At 42.7% G+C, this 11793-nt stretch overlaps 1 long non-coding RNA gene across 1 annotated transcript; it reads left to right on the top strand.

The window, feature by feature from the left end:
* The first annotated feature begins 120 nt into the window (after positions 1-120).
* LOC120392773 lies at positions 121-800 on the top strand. Its single transcript, XR_005591786.1, has 2 exons — positions 121-269; positions 553-800. It is a non-coding gene; the product is annotated as an uncharacterized LOC120392773 (long non-coding RNA).
* The last annotated feature ends 10993 nt before the right edge of the window (positions 801-11793 follow it).

The raw sequence follows: 11793 nt of genomic DNA on the forward strand, positions 1-11793 counted from the left end.
TTAAATAATAATACTTACCACTTAGAGTGCTTTTCATCTGCAGTGCTTTATGCTCATTAAGCCTTGCTACACCCCTGAAGAATAGGTGCAGTAGCTATCACTGTTCTCATTTGACAGATGTGAAAATGGAGACAGAGCAGTTAAATGACTTACCCAAGCCTTTGGATGGAGATGGTACCAGGGATCATAACTAAGAAGTTCCTGGCTGCCACATCTGTGCTCAGACCACGGGGAGGACCCTGATTGCAGATCTCCATGAAGCTGTGTGGGTGAGTATTGTTTCTTCCTTTCTCAGACATCAGTTATTTTTAATATGGAAGGTTGTATTGCTATGTGAGGGTATGGGTCAGGATTGTGCCCTTCAGTTTGCTTGCAGGGTTCAACTGGTAATGGTAAGTGGCACCACAGCAAATAGCCTCCTTCTTCGTTAATAATTACCTGCCATATTGAGGGGATATTGGCTTCTCTGTGAATACGTGGCTGTGAAGTTTTATCTGTGCTTTCCTTAGGCTGATGAGCTATCTTTTCCATTATTCTGTTCTTCCTTGCCAGGTTTTGTACCTACAGTTCCATGTGCATTTTAGATGGTGTTGTTTCTGGAGAAGTATAACATGGAGTGGGAATCCAGAGGAAGGGCCCCATATGGTAAATCAGGGCTGTGATTTTTACATGAGCAATTAGTTCTTGTTCAAGCTCGGAGGAGAGGCGGAGGCAAAAGGGTTTGAAAGAATCTGGGCTTTGAAGACATCTGTAGGTTTGTTTTGTTTGTTTGAGGAATAAAACAGCTGAGAATACCTAGACAATGATGTTATTTCTGTTCACTTGTTGTTCCCCGCTTCACCCTCTACCCCCAACTACCCCCCCCCAAAAAAAACCCCTTAGCCAAATCCAAACTCTGACAAAACAAAATGGAGTGGGAGAAAGGAAATCAAACTGATTTAGATCAGGATTCTGGACTGGAGTGAGACCTGCCAAACAAAGGTCCAGACCATCAGCTCATATAAGTCAGTGCGGTCAATACTGCTATAAAGATTTTTAGTCCAGCTGAGGCTCTGACCCAGCTGTGTAAGAGAGAAGTGGGGATCTGGCTCTGAAGAGGGTAGGTCTAGGAGAACAGAGCCACCTTGGTTCCTTTATAATTCCTTTAAATTCATTCTGAGGTTATTTTTCAGAATCCATTAAAAGTGATGGCTGCTGAGAAAACTGGGAAAAACATCAAAGCTTAACTTAAAGTTGCATAGGAACTTTATATCCATTTAAATATCACAGCTAAAATGCCTGAGCCAAACACTTGTCAGTTGGAAGCTGTGTTTTTTCTGGGGCTTTTTAAATGTACTTATGAAATGTAAATACTACATCAAGCTGGCAAAATGCCCAACATGCAACTTGAAATCCTTACAGTGAACAATAACAGTAAGGGAGGGATTGTTTGCCAGTGGTTAGAGATCAGGACAGGGAGCTGCTGCTGCCTCGATACTCCAGTGATGGGAAATCCTCTAAATGTCTCAAAGAGGATCTGGTTCTATTGCTAGTTGTGACACTGACTGCCTATATGGCTTTACACAATCATTTAATTTCTTTGTGCCTCAACTTCCCCGTCTGCAAAATGGGAATAATATCAAGTACCTACCTCACTGGTGTTTTTTGAGTCTTAAGTAATCTTTGTAAAGTACTTTGGTATAAAACTCCCATTATAATAATAAATGATTAATTGAGCCTTACTCTGAGAACTTACATTTTAGCAAAAAGTTACCAGACCTGGAAAAAATTGATGAATAAACTTTGATTCAGATCCTGCAAACTGTTCAGAATGGGCAGACTCTTGCACCTACACAGACCAGCTGATGGGATTGGGTTAAAGACACTTCTGTCACTGAAATGGTGCCATCATGAAGGTGAACACAGTGCCTGTTGAACAGCATACAGCTACACTGCACAATGAATAGGGCAAGGATCAAATAATGTGTTTATAAGACTCTCTATTACCATGTCTGCCTTCTGTGCCTGAGTGTTATGGACCAGGATGTAGGCAGTCTGGCCTAGTAGTCAGAGCAGGAGTCATATCTAGTGGGCAGAGCAGCCATCCTGGTTGGGAATAAAGCCCAGGGTCAGCACCAGAGTCAACTGCCAATTACCGGAGCCCAGGGTCAGACCAGAGGCAGAGTAAGGAATCAAAACTGAGGGTCAGATATCAAATGCCAGGGCCAAAGGTCAAGCCAGAGTCCGAGTCGGAGGCCAGGGTCAGAGCCAGGACTGGTAACTGATGGTGGAGCGAGGTAAGGGCAGGAACTGGAGGAGAATCAGGGGTCAAGGATGGAACAGGAGCAAAGGCAGAGGTGAGGTGGGAGCCAGGAGCAGAGCTGAATCAAGAACAGGGTTGGGTGCAGGAGGCAGCGCAAGCAGGGTCCAATGCAGCCATGACAGGAAATCACTTTGTTGCTCAGCAACTTTCTGTGCCGCCTCCTGGCTTAAACAGTGTCGTTGGACCAAACAGTGGAGCCTCGGCGATCCTCCAATCAGGGCTCCAGGGAATGGTGCTTTGGCTGAGGCTTGAGTCCTATTAGTTGCTTGGCCCACTAGGTTTCAGCAGACATTGGGCAGAGGTGAGGATGTGGTGGCTGTCTGCAAATTCCTAGGCCTGGGTTCAAGACCTGGGACATGACATTGAGCTGCAGTAGGAAATAAAATGGGATGCTACTAGGGAATAGCTTCATTGAAAGGAACCAAGAGAGGCCAAATAGCAACCTCCATGGACTGAGCTACCCTCAACGTCTCCTTGCAGGTGGTGATGATTCCATATTTCAGCCAACAAATGTTGATCAGAAGGACCTGTGTGTGGAATCTGACTTGTGTTGATGAGCCATTTCTCAAGGAACTCCTTGTGTGAATCAGCTCAGCTCATTAAAGTGTGTAAGGTTGTCACACTCAGGCCCACAATGTCTCTCTTTCGGACAATTCCCTGATGCCTTTCAGCCATCAGACATGGCAAAGGAAACATGGCATACATTTCAGTATTACAAGTGCTGTATAGTATTAGGAGCTGTGCAGCATAAGCAGACACTACTCTGGGAGCTTGCTGCCATTTTTACTTTAGAGACGATACTAAAAAATGTTAACTGTGAACCTGCTATGGATAGCAGCCAAAACAGGTGAGCTTAAAATAGGCTCCAACATAACAGAAAATGTGTCATTGACAAGTGAGATTTACAGCAACAGCTGAACCTCTGAGGGTTTTCTCACTGCAGCGGGAAGTTGGATATGCATGCAAATGAAGCTATTGTAAAGATAAGCAGGACCTAAAATTAAGAATATATTCAATGTTACTGATTCACACAGTGAGTGTGGGAGGAAAAGGCAGTTAAAAGTGTTTATTCTGAAACCATTTATGACTGTTCCATAGGTCGCCAGTAAGATTATCTCTTCAAACCAGGAGTGATGTCTGTATAAGCACAATCACAAATATAAAGGTCAAGTCTGGCAAACATTTCCAAAACTGGGAATAGCTCTAGCATCAAAACCATCCAAGTGTACAGTTTGCAGTGGGAGGAATATTCCATTTATTACTGAAACATGAATTGTGAGCTTCCACAGTAATACAAGACAATCATTAGACTGGGGGGCTTTCATTATGAAGGCAGAACAATTTCTCCCATCTGGATCCAGAATTTAACAGCATTTATTTTGTTAAATGTCTCTTGCTTTTCAACATTCACTTTAGTTATTTACTCAGTCTAGAGATCATGTTTAAGGTCCAGGACTTGCTATCCTGCTGCTGTTGAAACCAATGGTAAAGCTCCCACTAACTTCAGTGGAAATATCCCTCTATCTCCTTAATGCTGAATAGGATGCTGTTACATGCAAGGTCTTGAAATCATATTATCTAACACCAGTTGGCTATATCAGTCAAATATTTGGCTGCTAGTGATAGTGCTGTGATGAAGGTGGCAAATACTTTTAACTGCTAAACTCAGGAAGATGTTCTGTCTGTTGGGTGAGGAACAATCCAGGCACTCTGACTGGAGAGAACAAGCCATGTGCCCCGTCATAGAGCCTTAATAATTCCCCCAGGACCGCATTCTGAAATGTATGGGGCTTAGTGTCCTTTAGGAGCCTTCCTAGAGACTCCATTCCCACCTGCAAAGGGAGTCATAGTGACTCTTCTAATTAGCAAAGAGGAGCTGGATGTTGGCAACAGGGAAGTGGGGAAACTTTTTCTTCCCTGCCTCAGTGGTTTGAACTTAAACAAATATAACCTGTGTTTAATAACGTCTCAGGTTGCGAGATGCTTGTCCATTGGCTTTCCTTCCTACCACACCTATCTCGAACCATTGTGACAGAGTGGTCCAGAAACAGTAAAATTTAACATTTTAGAAAACTAAATGGCACTATTGTCCTTAATATACGTGCAGAATAAGCGGTTAAGGTTCAGAGTAAGGGAAGCGAGTTTTATTCTTGGCTCTGCAATACACTTTCTGTGTGAGCTTAGGCAAGTAACTTAAGCCCTCCCTGCCTCCATTTCCCCACCAGCAAATAATAATACTTACTTTGTAGGATTGTTGTGGGGCTTGATTCATTTCTTTGTTGTGGTAGCAACAGGAGCCCATCATGGACCAAGACACCATTATACTAAGGCAGTGTACAAACAGAGAACAAAGATGTGCTACCTGTCCTAAAGCTCATATGTGTAAAGTGTTTTGAGATACTCCAGTGGAAGGTGCAATAGAAATACAAAGTATCATTATTGCATATTGAGGAATGTATTGGAATTTCAGCTATCAATCACTTGAAGAGTATGTGAGTGCGGGGGCGGTTTCCTGGTTCTGCTTGCAGGCTGTGGGGCTCTGTACTGAAGTGCGCAATCTGGAGAGCAGCAATCAGTCTGGAAAAAGCCAGCCTAGAACAAGGTGGGGTGGGTTGTGCCTCTCTTTATTTGGAAGCAGCCTGCTTTATCTCTCTCTATTTTTGGTGACTGTTATCATTCTGAGTTCTAAGAATGAAAATAGTGTTCTTACGTTTTTTATAATCTTTTTAGAAGGTTGTAACATAACACTATCTGTTTGTATGCCATGAACATGACAGTTATTACCTAAGGGAAAGCATCAAAGATGGTCAGTTTGATATGGAAGCATGGATATAGTAGTCATTTTATGAAAAGGTAGGTAGGGAGTGGTTCAGAATCATGCCACTCCAGTGGCAGTACTGGAAGGAATTGTGCCTAAGTGAGAGCAATATACAGACTACATGGCCTTCCTCCTCCTTTCCCTTCTGCCGCTCTTTAGGGTGATAGTGCTCTGCTCCCGAGGGCACATCTAGGAAGCAGTCTCTGCATCCCTGCTGAGCACGTGGATGAGCAATGGGCTATGGGGGAAAGGCTTCTTATGCCTCCCTCATGTGCGTGGGTCAGGAGCAACCAGCCTTCCATTTGTCCAGCACTCCCTGCATACTGTCCATGCCAGACAATATGGTGCCATGTGATGTAACAGGAGCCTGAGACAGTTCTCATATATTTGATCTCCACTTGATTTAATTTGCCCAGACACAGAGCCCATCCAGTCCCTCTGAAAAAAGTTTGAATGTTTTGAGTCAGTTGCAACATCATATCCCTTAAATGTTGATAAACATGCTGAAAATCACATTACTAACACACATCCTCTAAACACCTTCAGCATGTTGGCTTTGCCTGAACAGAAAATGTAAAGGAAAAAACTCTTCTTCCATGGTAGTACTAAAAACTGGGGCTGGTGTTGTATATGAAAGACAGAGAAGGCTGGTGGGTTTGACATTGTCTACCCAGATCTCTTCTCAATATGCAACATGGATATATTTTTCTCTTAGAACGCTGCAGTCACTCAGAGAAATATTACTTGGCTTTAAAATTGCCAGGTGAAACATGGGAATTGGAGAAGAGAACGCGGTTTGGTGTGTGGGTTTTTTTTTAAAATTTGCGAGTAGACAAAACTATTAGTTTTATCTTATGCTGCAACCAGTCTCCTTTGTTGCTGGTTTCAGTTACACATTACATTCAGTTCTGTATTTGTGGTGGGGGAGCACTCAGATCACTCTGTGTTCATCATGGTGTAACAGGTCAGCAGCAGATATTCCTAAAATATGCATATTTTTATAGAGATTTATAAAAAGATAAATATGAGCAAAACCTGCAGATCTAGAATTCTGTAAGACATTTTCCAGTTGTATCTTGCTAATGTGCCAATATGTGCATGACATTGCATCTAAAGAATCATTGGAAAACTGAAACTAAAGCTCAGATTTCGTAGCTGTAGCAACCTGAACTGACCTATAGAGTTAACTAGATATTCTACTTTCAAGGACATCACTTTAAAGGTAAAAAAAGTAGAAGATACATTTGCTTCAACTGTGGCAAATTTGTTTCTGTTATGATTAATCATCATTGTTAATATCATATGTAAGTAAAACAAAATGCAAATGCTCACATGCTTATTTTTACATGAGTAGTGCCACTGAACTCAAAGCTACGGGTGTGTGAGCTAGGGTATACAAACCACACACTGAGCAATAAATGGTTAAGGAGCTGCTCTGGGCTCAGCCATCCCCACCACACCTGCAAGAGATGCACAAACTGGAGACGGAGTTAAAAGGGAGCAGACCAGGTCACTTGGGGGCAGACCAGGGGAGAGAAAGGACCTCTATCTTGTAGCTCCTGGAGAAGGCAGGATGTCTCCCTTAAAGGGCTGAGGGAAGGGAGGACCCTTCTTCTGTTTATACCTGGAAAGGGAGGAGTCTCCCACTCTCTCATACTAACCTAGTTTATTTGTGTGGATTCCCCATGTTCTGTTTATGGGCTACCCCTGAAGGGGAGAGCCTGGGAACTGACCTGGCAGGAGGGCCAAGGCATAAGAGGAGGCAGCCACTGCCCCAAGAGGGCGAGAGCTGTCACACTGTGCTGACCTGCGAGGAGGTGCCAGGTGGTGAACAGCCCCCCTTCACAGACTCCCGTGATAGATTGCAAACTTTGGACAACAGGGAGGTGGTAGGAAGTGGCCCAGGGAGGGCAGCCTTAAGGTGCTCCTGAGTGTCAGACCATTGTGTCGCCCTCACGGGGCCCTGGCCCAGAGCCTGGTGAGGTAGGAGGGCCCGCACTCCCCAACCAAAACCCCGCTCTCCATGTTGAAGTACCTGATCCCTGACCACTAGGCAACGCTCCCTGTGAGTAAAGACCATCACAGTGTGTTTATAGGATTGCAACCTATGCTATTCCTTTTCCTATGATGCCAAGGGGAACAAGTTTTGAATTATTTCATATAATTATTATGGATAATCTAAAAATAATGGAAAACTAGAACCTTTGTGCCCTGCACCAATTCTCTCATACATGGCACTCCAACTTAGCTAAGGAATTCAGTAAGTGTATTTACTACACACAGGACTTGGCCTGTCAGATCAAACCATTGATCTGTGCAACAAAATACTTAATCCTCTTCTGAGTTAGTGAGAGTTCTGTCATTGTTACGGGTACAGGAGCTACATTACTGGCACATGTGTCACAGCTGGCAAACCATTGATTCTTCAGTAATACTGCACATGGCATCAAGGGATTAGTATTGAACTGGAAATACAGGGGGCGACAGGCACTTGTTTTTGCATTTTCAGGATCTAATGAATGCCATTACGTTTCCAAAGCAGGGAAGGAAGACTTGCCAGCTGCTATTGTTTTCTAGGAAAACAATGGCATCTGCTTACCATTCACCATGCAAATGTCCTTGTGGTGTTTAAATGTTACTCTGTAATCTTGCAGAGCACAGTACATCAATATGTATGTACTCTAACCATTTAAAAGGGCTCTTTTATTACACATTTCTAAATAGCAATTTTTTTTTCAATCTACTCTTCCTTTTGCTTGTCATCCTGTCCGTAGCAATGGTATCTTTATTGCCAGCTGAGCTACGACTCTGATCTCTAAGTTCTTCTCTGCCGCGGTCAGTCATAGATCTAATTTCAGCAAAGTAGCCAGCTCAGTAGTCTCTCTCCTGCCTATTATTTCTTTCAGTCTTGGCATCTCTTCAAAGGAGCCTTGGTCCACCTGAAATTTTAAAATGATCAAACTTACAACTTCAATGCAGTATCTACTCTAGGCTTCCAGCCACTGGCATTGCAATTCTAACTTATAGTCTGAGTATTCAACGTGTATTTTTTGTGATGTCTAAAACACACGTGCCATCAAATATCTATTGATAATACATCTCATGGACAGGTTTTATTACAGTATTATAAATGAACTATAGGCTAAAGATGCACTTTTGTTGCAATGAAGTCAGCAAACCATTACTCTGACAGCAGACAGGGCAATTTTACTAAAGGTGCCTTTTATATTTTGCTTACACATGGTGTCACCATTGAAGAAGATTAATCAGACCTGAAGCATTTGCCGTACCACTGAATGTATCTGCTACTCTTGTTTTCACTGTAAAATGTAAATGAGCAAAATTATTCACCAAGCCAGTAGTCCTGAGAAGTACTTATTTTCATGTAGTCTGCCTTAGGCACAGAAACGGAACCAAAATGCCACATTGAGATGCATCGCTTGGGGTGTCCACAAGTGAGTGCCCGTGTGTTACTCCTCTCGCTTCAGCAAGTGAGCTTGGCTGCTGCTAAGCTGTGTGTCAGTTCCTGACACACCAGCTTGTCTGCCTTGCCAGCCAGCTCTTCAGGACTCTGAATGTCCAACACTCACCTTGCAGGTACCAACGAGTAAATCCCAGTTCCTGAGTACCCCAGAGAGATGTCATCTGCAATGTCTAGTCCCCCTCACTGGACACTCAGAGAAATTATTAAGTTCACTGCTTTCAAAGAGACAAAGTACACACCAATCTGTTAGGATAGCTGAGGACTCACCCTCCAGTTTAATACACAGCACTGAGGTGGTTCTGTAATAAAAGTACAAATGTATTAATAAAGAACAGCGATTTAAGTGATACTGACCAAGAAAAAAAAGCCAAGTATGGTTACAAACAAAACTCACTTTCTAGAGAATAAAACTTAATTTCTGCAAGTTACAATCTTTGTCTAAGCAGGTTTCTCAAGTCTTCAGCAACTCTTGCTGGACAGGCCAAGAAGATCTAGCTTTCATAGGCTCAAAGGGTGCTGTACCATATCGGCCCCTAAACAAAGGATAACTAACATGCATTTTTTTCTCTCCTTATATTACCTAAAGTCTATTGTCTTTGTTTCAAGCCCCAGAAGGGCTTACTGGGGTGAAGTTTCAGTCCCCTGGCATTATTGTTAAACCGTCTTCTCCCCCACTTGTTTAGCTTGATGGCTTTGTTTACTGTGTATGGAAATGTACTGCCATTGTTCTCTGCCTATAAGCAAGCCATCCAGGTAGGTAAATACACATTCCTTTGTCTAGGGCAGGCTGGATTCATGCTCTGCCTCCCAAACACATTTTAAGAACATATTTCCAGCACACATCTATATCTTTTTGCACACAACCAATACATACATGACACAATGAATTTTAGAACCGGTGTGTCACCAGTTTATATACGATACCTTACAGGACACCTGTGAGATCTCTACTCTGACAACAATGTGTTGAGGCAATGACTCTGTCAGGACTGATGTGAGTTACAGTATCGGGGGAGATCCCTCTGCCAATTGGCATTGATTGAAATTATGCCTTTGTGGTCTATTTATTTCCAAAGATAAATCAATTGTATTAAAAGATCAGAACTGCTAAAAGGTCATAATCAGACATGCCAAACCTGTGGAAAAAACGCAGAAATTGGGCTTGGTTTTGGCTTAATTGGCTTGTGAGTTGCTTGATGGCTAATTTCTGGCTTGTAGCTTGTTGCTGCATTTTTTTTTTTTGTATCGGCTCCTGGCAAGCAGGGACAAGGGGAGGCAATGGGCAATCAGGGGCAAGGTGGGGAGAGAGTCAGGGGTGCACAGCGGGCCCACCACAGTCCCAGACTGCACGCCGGGGGGATCTAGTCACATAGAGTGTTGAGTGTTCCAAGGGATTGGCTTGTTTGGCCTTGTTTTGAAATGGGATTAGCTTGATTTTTGGCTTATAGTGAAAGTCGGGGTATTTATTTCCCACATGACAGTTGGCAACTGTGGTCATAATGCATTTCAAACAGCTTTTAAAATGTGGGTTTTAAAGACTTAAATAAAATTATTCATGTTCTTGGGTTTCTTTATTTTCTCAGTTCATTTTAATGGTTAAAATTCAAGTTTTTCCTCTAATCCAATAATAATAATTAATAACACTGGACTTCTCAGCAGGCAAAGTAGAAATTAAAGGGCAGTGTATTTAGAACCAATACAAAGAAATGTTCTTTTCACAGCATATTGTCACTCTCTGAGATTTACTTATGCAGAAGATTGATACAAATACTTTGGCTAGAATTAAAAGAAAAACTTTGGCTGGATCATTTTATGTCCATTAATAACATCTGTTGTTATGCAGGCTCCAGCCAGTTATATATGGGTAATCAAATACCATACTTCGGGATAGGCAACACTGCACAATTAGCTAGAGACATTATGAGAGGACAGGGTTTATGACTTTCTCTGAAGTATCAGAGAAGCGGGACACTGGGCTAGATGACAGACCACTGGTTTGATCTTTGATGGCCACTCCTCTGTTGTTCAACAGTGCAAAAATTTGAGGAATTAGTAACTTCGTGCTTGAGTGAAGAATTTCCAGGAACATTTGTACATGTTTTGGGTAAAACTTTCAAAAGCACCTATATGACATAGGAGATTTAATTTCATTTTTATTTGTGACTTACATTCAGCTTCTTAAAAGTAATTAGGGGCCTAACTCCCATTGTGGGAAGTAGTCACCTAAGTACCTTTGAGGATCTAGGCCTTGGGAGCCTAAATCTCATTGAAAGTCAATAGGAATGAGGTTCCTAAGTGACTTGGCTGCTTCTGAAAACTTCACTCTTTCTTTTAAAGTTAATTTAGAAAAGTCCAAGTATCTACAGTGAATATGCCCCTGAGCATCTGTGACAGGTTGCAAGGCTCTAAGGCCTGCATGGTAATGGAGGCCTGTTTGGTGACTCATCCTGGCAGGTGGGTCTCGTTAGCCCCAATTCAGAGAAGGTGGATCGTCTGAGAGGCAAGAGATGAGACAAGGTCTTGCAGGGAAAAGCCCTAGAAACAGCTGGTTCAGGTGGAAACTTGCATTAAGGTTGGTTTGTTGTTTTTAACACTAAGCAGCATATATGCTGTACAAAGACTTGGGTGTGGATTCCCCTCGTCCACAGCAACAAATAGACTAAAGGATAATCAAATCAGTCATTCAGACTTTACAACGTATGGGTGTGACTAAAGCTATTCTGTCCAAGGGTTTTCCTACAGGTAGCTTTTAGAATTAGTCATTCTTCTAGATGTGTTGCCCACATTCAATCCACTTCAGATGTGTGTGCGCCCAGTGCATTAGTGACAGAGACTTCCCTTAGCAGTACCTGTCGGGGCAGCACACGTGCCCTCTGCTGCCTCGTGCTGCTGCGTAATTGTATAAAGGGCAGAGCTATCTTCAACCTCCTTCCATTCTTTCTTCCCACCCCTGATGGTGGTTGGAGCATACTAATTTGCTACTGCAAGTGTTTCCCTTTTCTTAGTCTTTTCTATTGTGTATATAGTTGGTACACATTACTAGCTAATAGGCTTAGTGTCGGTTTTACTAATAGGTTTCCTTGTTTACTAGTGTACTTAGTGTACACTTTGGTTCCTGCCTGTTCTGGGTACCAATGCCTTGTGCTGGGGCATGCCTTACTTCAAAACCTCTGATGGATGCAAGAAGCT

This window comes from Mauremys reevesii, unplaced genomic scaffold, assembly GCF_016161935.1.
Source record: "Mauremys reevesii isolate NIE-2019 unplaced genomic scaffold, ASM1616193v1 Contig115, whole genome shotgun sequence".
In the NCBI taxonomy this organism is placed as follows: domain Eukaryota; kingdom Metazoa; phylum Chordata; order Testudines; family Geoemydidae; genus Mauremys; species Mauremys reevesii.